The sequence below is a fragment of the Hypanus sabinus genome, unplaced genomic scaffold (genome assembly GCF_030144855.1).
Source record: "Hypanus sabinus isolate sHypSab1 unplaced genomic scaffold, sHypSab1.hap1 scaffold_910, whole genome shotgun sequence".
In the NCBI taxonomy this organism is placed as follows: Eukaryota; Metazoa; Chordata; class Chondrichthyes; order Myliobatiformes; family Dasyatidae; genus Hypanus; species Hypanus sabinus.
Genome location: NW_026781763.1, coordinates 144,303 through 154,371, shown reverse-complemented (window position 1 = coordinate 154,371; position 10,069 = coordinate 144,303).

Below are 10,069 nucleotides of genomic sequence, written 5' to 3'. Positions count from 1 at the left end.
AATGAATCACACACTCTCACACTGCAGCAGAGACCGACAGATACAGAATGAAACCCACACTCTCACATAGTAACAGAGACTGACAGATACAGAATGAAACCCACATTCTCACACTGTATCAGAGACTGACAGATACAGAATGAAACCCACACTCTCACACTGTACCAGAGACTGACAGGTACAGAATGAAACCCACACTCTCACACTGTAACAGAGACTGATAGATACAGAATGAATCCCACACTCGCACACTGTAACAGAGACTGACAGATATAGAATGAAACCCACACTCTCACACTGTAACAGAGACTGACAGATACAGAATGAAACCCACACTCTCACACTGTAACAGAGACTGACAGATACAGAATGAACCCACACTCTCACAGTGTAACAGACACTGACAAATACAGAATTGAAACCACACTCTCAGACTGTAGCAGAGACTGACAGATACAGAATGAAACCCACACTCTCACACTGTAGCAGAGACTGACAGATACAGAATGACACCCACACTCTCACACTGTAGCAGGGACTGACAGATACAGAATTGAAACCACACACACAGACTGTAACAGAGACAGACAGGTATGGAATGAAACCCACACCCTCACACTGTAGCAGAGACTGACAGATACAGAATGAAACCCACTCTCCAACACTGTAGCAGAGACTGACCGATACATAATTAAACCCACAATCTCACACTGTAACAGAGACTGTCAGATACAGTATGAAAACCACTCTCACACTGTAGCAGCGACTGACAGATACAGAATAAATCACACACTCTCACACTGTAGCAGAGACCGACAGATACAGAATGAAACCCACACTCTCACACTGTAACAGTGACTGACAGATACAGAATGAAATCCCCACTCTCACACTATAGCAGAGACTGAGAAATACAAATTGAAACCCCACCGTCTCACACTGTGGCAGAGACTGTCAGATACAGAATGTACCCCACACTTTCGCACGAGAGGAAAAACTGGTATATGCTGTATGAAATGCACAGAGAGTGTGTGTGTGTGTGAGCGAGTGAATCTGTATGCGCGTGTGTGTATGTGCGTGTGTATGTCATAGTGTATATGTATGTATGTAAGTTTACATGTGTGTGAGTGCGTGTGTTTTTAAGTGTTTGTGTGTATCTGTGTTTCTGTGTGTGTGTGTGTGTGTGTGTGTGTGTGTGTGTGTGTGTGTGTGTGTGTGTGTGTGTGTGTATGTGTGTGTGTGTTCATAATACTTTCAATATGGCTTTGTTTGATGACTTGGCCGTATTTGATGGTCCTGCCAAGGACACTGTAAAGGAAATGCCAAAGACACGGGTATTTTTATGTTAAACCATGAGATCATATCGGAATGGAGTCTGTACATGTCAGAAAGTATTTTCTTAAATCATGCCGGTATTTACACCATGGAGAAACGTGTTGTGGTTGTGCTGGTAACCCACAGTGCAGTGAATGACATCCTTATCATCTCATTATATCCCTTCCCCTAATTGAACGCCACAGTGTTTCAGCTTCTAACTGTTCCTCAGGCGGATTCAACAGCGATTTTGTCCATCACTTTACTGTTCAAAATCGACAGCACAAATAACAAATTTTATGCGTATACGTTTTGTGATATAGAAGAGTTGCACACAAACATACGCACACATGCGCACACACAATAAGAACACACACAAACACACCTATACACACATCCACACACACACGCACGCACACACACACACACACACACACACACACACACACACACACACACACACACACACACACACATGCACACACAGACAGACACATATACACATAAAAACACGCGCGCGCTCATACACACTAACCCACACCCACACACATACATATAAACATAGGTACACTCAGATACTACAGATGTGGAGAAGATAGTTTAAGAGTTGGAGGGAACCGTGGACAGTTCTGGATTTATCGACGGTGTCGAAAATAATCTTTATACAGTGAAAGTGATGAAAATGACGTAAACATCGATGCCGTCCAGGTCTGAAGGAAAATTGGACAGAGTGTCTGTGTACACAGCGGGTATGTTTATATCTGTCGGCACATAATGGAGCATAATGGTGTCGGTTTAACAGCTGAGTGGTCAAAGTGAAGCTGCTGAATTTAAAAAAAATTCAAAGTGAATGACATTAACTGAAAGTCTGCAGAAGGAGACGGAGAGTGTCCCTGGATTCACAGCACACTGAGAGGAAACCAGGTCTATGTGTAGATGAAACAATAGATGTGACAGTGAAATTTGTCCAAAATGTTGGAAGCACCGATTCCCGTTTGCTCGTGGAAAGAGAACCAAAGCCAAAGTCTGAAGGTGAACTGAACCGAATGTCTGTGGACACAACGACTATGTTTTGGATATGGTGACACATAGTCGGACGGGGTGGGATCGGTTTGATGTCTGAGCAGCCAGAGTGGAACGGCTGAATTAAGAAAAAGTGAATGATATCAAATTAAATTAAATTAATATTAAATTAAAATCCGCAGGAGAAGCCTGGGAGGGGTTTTCATGTGTCCCTGGATCCAGAACACACTGAGGGGAAACCGGATCTATTTGTAGATGAAGCAGCAGGCGTGACAGTGAAAAGTGCAGAAAATGCTGGAAACATCGATTCCGGATTGCCTGTGGAAAGAGAACCACGGTGAAAGTCTCAGTTTGGAAAATGGGAACAGTCGTGACCGCTGTCAATACAACTGTGGAATGTTGTAAATGAAGCTGATTGCTCACTTACTGGTCTCATTGCGCATTTTGCTCGAATTACGCAAAGGGATCTGACTGAGGTAATGCTAATGATATTGACGTGTTCGCGTTACATCCCCACAGAATTCACACCTGAGACACTGCCGGTGATGTAATTTGTTTGTTCAGTAACAATGGTCAGAGGTGGGACCTTGTCACTGGAGATGGATCCCCTGTATAAATCAGAGCCTGTTGCAGTACGTCAGCCCAGAGTGTCTTGCCGAGCTGTGGAATTCAGAGCAATAGCGTTCACTGCGTCACTCAAATGGGATATCCAGTAATCTGGCGGATAGAAGGCATTTTCTACCCTGTTATTTCAGACGTTGGAATTCCCGGTATGCCGCTGTCACTCCTGAAAACGGCAGAAACTGAGAGTTTATTCTGATGTTCTGAAGTGTTTCTGTCGCTACTTGTTTCCACAGCCACCTGTCCAGTCCCCGCATTTCAGTCATGGGCGGAAGGCTCTGACAATATTAATCCCATTGCTTTCGCAGCAGGAAGCGCTCCATACTGGAGCCGAGATGCTGCCTTTGACTGAAATACTCTCTGCTGCCTCGATTTCATCAAATAATTGTGAATCGAAATGTCTGCACAGGAGGACACCGGGCTACACAGCATCCGTGGGAACCAGCCGAGCTTCTGTTCTGTCCGTATGAATCGACGGTGAATTGCCTGACTGGGTGATAGAACAACGCGAAAGGCTCATTTACGTTAGAAATATGAGAAGAGGGAACCGCCGATGTGGATTTCATTTCATTCCTGTGCGGCTCAGACCAGTGACGTTGGTATATCATACCCATTCGTTACTGCGGCCGGGAAACATTTAAACTGCTGTCATCTGGTCGGTTTGGGAAATCACCCAGATTGAACCCATTTACAAAACTCGCGGAGAGTTCTCTGTCACGCCGATATTGCACACTGTCAGCGGGTTCATATGTTCTGGGTCCAGTTTCCACCATTTGAAGCAGAAAATAAAAACAAGATGAAGTTTAATAATAATAATAATTTTTATCTATTGCCCTGACAGGTCAGTAACTTCACTGTTCTTTTTTCCCTTTCTCTTGCAGTTAACCTGGTGGCGATTGTTATCCTGTCCCGAGGAAAGTGCGGTCTCTCCAAATGCATCATTCGCTACCTGCTGGGAATGGCAGCGGCCGATCTCCTGGTCGTTATCTCTGATCCTCTGCTGAAATGGACTGTTCCCTTGTACTTTAGTTCTTCCTTCCTCCATTGGACTCCCGTTTGTAGGGTTTTTCGTTGCCTGCTCGTAGGAAGCACCGGGGCCTCTGTCTGGCTACAGTCGCGTTCACCTGTGACAGATTTGTGGCCATTTGTTGTGAAAAGCTGAAAACTAAATATTGCACCGAATGAACGGCGGCTGTGGTTATCGGGACAGTGAGTGTTCTGGGCTGTTCAGAAAGTGTCCCTTTCTACTTTACATTGGAGCCTTTGGTGATAATTGATGGAGTTTTCTATGGCTGTGTCACCAAACAGAACTTCTATACTTCTCCCTCGTGGGCCGCATTTCAGATGATTCATCGCATTTTCATGCCTTGTCTCCCGTTTGTTCTGATTTTATTGTTCAATGCTCCGACAGTCAGACGGATTTTGTCCGCTAATAAAGTCCGGATGGGGCTCCGGGGCCGCAGCAACGGAAAGAATGACAAGGACCCGGAGATGGAGAACCGAAGGAAATCGGTGGTTTTACTATTCAGTATAACCAGTAGTTTTATATTTCTGTGGTTAACTCTGCTGGTTTTTGATATCTGCGTACTGATTGCAAACATCCCTCATTACTCGGACACGGATCCGATTTATATCGCAGAATCCACGGCGACGTTGCTGCAGATCCTCAGCTCCTGCACCAACACATGTATTTACGCCGTGACTCAGAGCAAGTTCAGAGAGGAGCTGAAGAACGCGGTGAAATACCCGCTAAAACTGTTAACCAAATTCCTTAAATCATAGAGCGACTTGTTCGTTTCTGCCGGAGATTTCAGTCAAACACCATGTTTCCTCCATAATCTATCCACTTGCCGATATGTAGAACCATGGGTAACAACTGAGCGCTCTGAAATACGCATGGGTTTTGTGATGATATATTCCACTCGCTGTTTACCCCGTACGGGTGAAATGTGTTCTTCATCAAATATGTAATATGTAGTGGTCACCGCAGCTGTAATGGAGGGTCTATAGTCAGGTCCCGCTCGTTTTATTTTAATATTCTCCCTTACATATGACAGCGTTTTACTCTGGGTTTGTCCAGTTAGGAAGAATCCTCTCCCTTTGCTCCATTCTCTCCGTTGTTTCTGATTCATCCTTTTCAGTGACGCTCACCGTGTTTTACTCCCAATATCTCTCACGTTGTCCTCGCTCTCTCCTTCCCCCACGCCGGTGAGGGGAACGTGATCAGACTGAAACATAGCGGAGGTGTGTGTGTGTGTGTTATGATTCAATGTTCTATATATACTCTCTACTCTCCTTTACCCTTTATCTACTTAACAATCTTTTAGTATCTTCTTTGATAGTAGTCGCCATTTTCCTCTCAAAATTCATATTTTCCTTCAGAATGTGCTTCTTAGTTTCCTTCTGTAAGTTTTTAAAAGCGCCACAATCCTCTATCTTCCCACTAGCTCAGGCTTCCTTGCATGCCTTCTCTTTTGCTTTTACATTGGCTCTGACTTCACTTGTCAGCCACGGTGATGTCCTTCTTCCCTTCGAAAATTTGGTTTTGTGCAGGACTTGCAGATATGTTTTTGGTCTTGTTTGTTTGGTGCATTTGGAGCTCCTTTTCGGGGAACGCGCAAAGACAGAAGTGCGATATTAATACGCAGCAGCCTCTCCAGACTCTGGATTGGGGATTGCCAAACGTTATGTGGAGTTTCTGGTGTAATCTATTTTGTCATTTGCTCTTGTGATATCATTCTGGAGGAACGTTGTCTCATTTTTTATCTACATTGCATTTCTGTTTTCTGAATGACAATAAACTGAATCTGAATCGGAAATGTATTCTATTTGGAAATTTATCTGTCTTGCACTTCCGTCAGTTTTCACACAAGCTCCGGCCATTGCTTCGCTGCCGTACTTCCTGCAAGTGCCCTTTCCAGTCACATTCGGCCAGTTCCCCTCTTCTACATTGTAATTTCCTTTATTACACTGAAATACCACCGCAGTGGAATTTTGTTTCTTTTTCTCAAATTTCAATGTAAATTCAATCATATTGTGATCACTGTTCCCTAAAAGTTCATTAACCTTGAGCTCACCTCCGGACCATTGCACAACACATAATGCAGCTGAGTCTATCCTATAATGTGCTTCAATAACAAGTCGTTCTTAAAACCATCCCTTAGACAATCTACAAACTCTGTCTCTTGGGGTCCAGAACTGTTTTCCCCCAATCCAGTTTCATGTTAAAACCACCAACGATGATCATGGCACGCCCATCTGACAGGCCTTTTCTATCTCCTGCTATAATCTGTAATCCACATCCCGGCTGTTGTTTGGAGGCCTGTATACAACTGTCATTAGCGTCCTCTTACCCTTGTCATTTCTTAATTCAGCCCATAGAGACGCCATACCTTCCGGTTCTATATCATCCCGTTCCAATGAAATAGCATTATACACAGGACCAAACCACCTGCTCTGCCTACTGACCTAACTTTCCGATACACCGTATATCCTTGGACGTTCAGACCCCAATGGCAGCAATCCTCTCGCCATGTTTCAGAGATGGCCAATACGTCATACTTGCCAATCTGTAACTGAATTTCAAGATCGTCCATTTCCTTTCTAATGTTGCGTGGATTCAAATATAACATTTTCAGTCAAGTATTTTTGCATTCCGTTTTAACTGAAGCACGCCTCTAATGCCCTGTAACTCACTCCACTGGCTGTGATTATGCCGCAACCCCTACTTGTCCTTTCTATCATCTCTTTTGCATACATTCTTTGATATTTCTGTTTTGCCATTAGCCCTATCACTCTGGTTCCCATTCCCCTACCAAATTAGTTTAAACCCTCCTGAACAGCTCTATTAAATCTGCCTGAAAGGAGATTGGACCCCTTTGGGTGAAGGTGTAACCCGTCCATTTTGTACAGGTCTTACCTCCCCCAGAAGAGCCCACAATGATCCAGGAACTCGAAGCCCTACCCCCTACACCAGTTTCTCAGCCACGCATTAATTTGCCTAAACATGCGATCCTTGCGCTCGTCAGCACGTCACACAGGCAGCAATCCCCAGATTACTACCGTGGTGCTCCTGCTTTACAGCTTCCTACCCAGCTCCCTGAATACTCCATTCAGGACCTCCTCCACTTTTTCTACCTATGTCATTGGTACCGACGTGTACCAGGACTTCTGGCTGTTCATCCTCCCTTTCCACAATACTCCGCACCCGATCGGAGACATCCCGTACCCTGGCACCTGGGAGGCAACACACCATGCGGGTATATCTATCAGTCTGACAGAACCTCCTGACTGTTTCCCCCACCATGGAATGCCCTACGACTACCGCCTTTCTCGTTTCCTTCTTTCCTTTCTGCACCATATGTCAATGATATCGGTGACGGAATTTCTGATTTTTTGATATTGGACAATGCAAAGCAAGGAGTCTGTAGAAGGTCTAACACAGGAGAGGGGAACAGGACAGTAAGTGACAGATGGAATATTGAGCAGGGAGTTGCTTTGCCATGCGCGTTAATGCAAGGAATAAAGGAATAGAATTTTGTTTAAACGTGAAACAAATTTAGAAATCAGAAATGCATTAGGACTGGGGAAGACAATATCTCAGAGTCCCCATCACAGATCCTGCACATTAACGCTATCGCGATAGCATGCCAGGGTCTTTACAACATCAGCAGCTTCATTAAATACAGTATATCACGCATATCCGAAAACAATGAAGCTCTCTCGACACTGTCCCGTCACACACTCTCCCGAGGGCAGACACAGAGAGTTGCTCCTGCCGCAGTGTCCCATCACACTCCATGAAAAATGAAGGACATATTGCAGACCGGGATCAGTGTGAGGTTGAAATGAATATTATTTTAATTATGAATGCGACCGCTGGAATAAATTGGTACTCTGATGCACATGGTGGAAGGGATAACAACGCAATCATAAGAGTGCAGAGATATAACATAGAACATAAAGCACAGTACAGGCCCTTCGGCCCACAATGCTGTGCCGACACTTAAACCATGCCTCCCATATAACCCCCAAACTCACATTCCTCCAGATAACAGTCTAGTACCTTCGTAAGTAACATTAGTATATCTGCCTCAGGCCGTGCATTCCACGCACCAACCACTGTCTGAGTAATATGTTCTTCCTCTAATATCCTCCTTGAAATTCCCACCCCTTACCTTAAAGCCATGTCCTCTTGTACTGAGCAGTGGTGCCCTGAAGAAGAGGCGCTGGCTGTCCATTCTGTCTATTAATATCTTGTACTCCTCTATCATGTCTCCTCTCATCCTCTTTCTCTTCAAAGAGTAAAGCCCTAGCGTCATTAATCTCTGACATTAATGCATGCTGTCTGAACCAGGCAGCATTCTGGTAAATCTCCTCTGTACCCTTTCGAATGCTTCAACATCCTTCCTCTAGTGAGGCGACCAGAACTGGACACAGTACTCCAAGTGTGGCCGAACCAGAGTTTCATAGAGCTGCTTCATCACCTCGTGACATTTAAACTCTATCACTCGACTTATGAATTTTAACACCCCATTAGCTTTCTTAACTACCCTATCTACCTGTGAGGCAACTTTCAGGGATCTGTAGACATGTACCCCCAGATCCCTCTGCTCGTCCACACTACCAAGTATCTTGCCGTTTACTTTGTAATCTGCCTTGGATTTTGTCCTTTCTCACACTTCTCCGGGTTGAACTCCATCTGCCACTTCTCAGCCCACTTCTGCATCCTATCAATGTCTCTCTGCGATCATCGACAATCCTCTACACTATCTACAACAACACCGACCTTTGTGTCGTCTGCACATCCAGATCGGTAATGAAAATCACGAAAAATAGAGGTCTCAGTACCGATACTTGTGGGACACCACTCGTCACAACTCTCCACTCCGAATGTACTCCCTCCACCACGATCCTCTGCTTTCTGCAGGCAAGCCAATTCTGGATCCACCTGTCCAAAATTCCCTGGATCCCATGCCATCTCACATCTGAATAAGCCTACCGTGTGGAACCTTGTCAAATGCCTTACTAAAATCCATGTAGACCATTCCCACTGTACTACCCTCATCTGTATGCCTGGTTACCTCCTCAAAGAACTCTATCAGGCTTGTTAGACACGGTCTGCCCTTCACAAAGCCATGCTGACTGTTCCGGATCAGACCATGATTTTCTAAAGGCCCATTGATCCTATCGGTTAGAATCTTTTCCAACAGCTTTCCCACCACAGATGTAAGGCTCACTGGACTATAATTACCCGGACTATACCTACTATCTTATTTGAACAAGGGGACAACATTCGCCTCCCTCCAGTATCATTCCCGTGGACAAGAAGGTAGCAACATACAATTGCTGAGAGAAACGTATTCATATAAATGCGCTGGAACACAAACGCGCAGTTTCTGAGAGTTTTCTTTCGATCAGATTATGAACTTACGCAGTTACTCATTTACTTTATTCAATTTCATGATTTCGTTTATTTTCATTCAACGTTTAGGAAGTTGTGTTGCGAGCCATGGAAAGTTATAGATCAGGTGCTTCCCATTTGGCTCTTTGTGTTTGAGCAACGAATAGTATGCAGAATGAAGTCGGGCCGAACGGTCTGTTTGCCATGTGACTCTATTACGAAGGATGTACTGCTCCGTACAGCCGTCATCATTCATCAGTGCGCTGTCCATCTCACAATTTTAACATAATCCAACTGCAGACTACTCTTGTTCTAATAATATCTCAGGAATACGGAACCAAGTTTAAGAATATTTACCAGATTTGAGGAACAGCGGGAAAAATATAGAAAAACATACGCACGCTTACAATGAATCAGAGTTTCACAGGTACAGGATAGTTAGGACACACTGAACGCTCGAGTTGAGACTGCTGATACAGAAGGAATCCCATACTCTCACACTGAACCCGAGACTGACACCGACAGAAGCCCACACTCTCAGTCTGTACCAGGGACTGTTTTCTACAAAATGAACCCCACACTCTCACACTGAACCCGAGACTGACACCGACAGAAACCCACACTCTCAGTCTGTACCCGGGACTGTTTTCTACAAAATGAACCCCACACTCTCACACTGAACCCGAGGGTGACACCGACAGAAGCCCA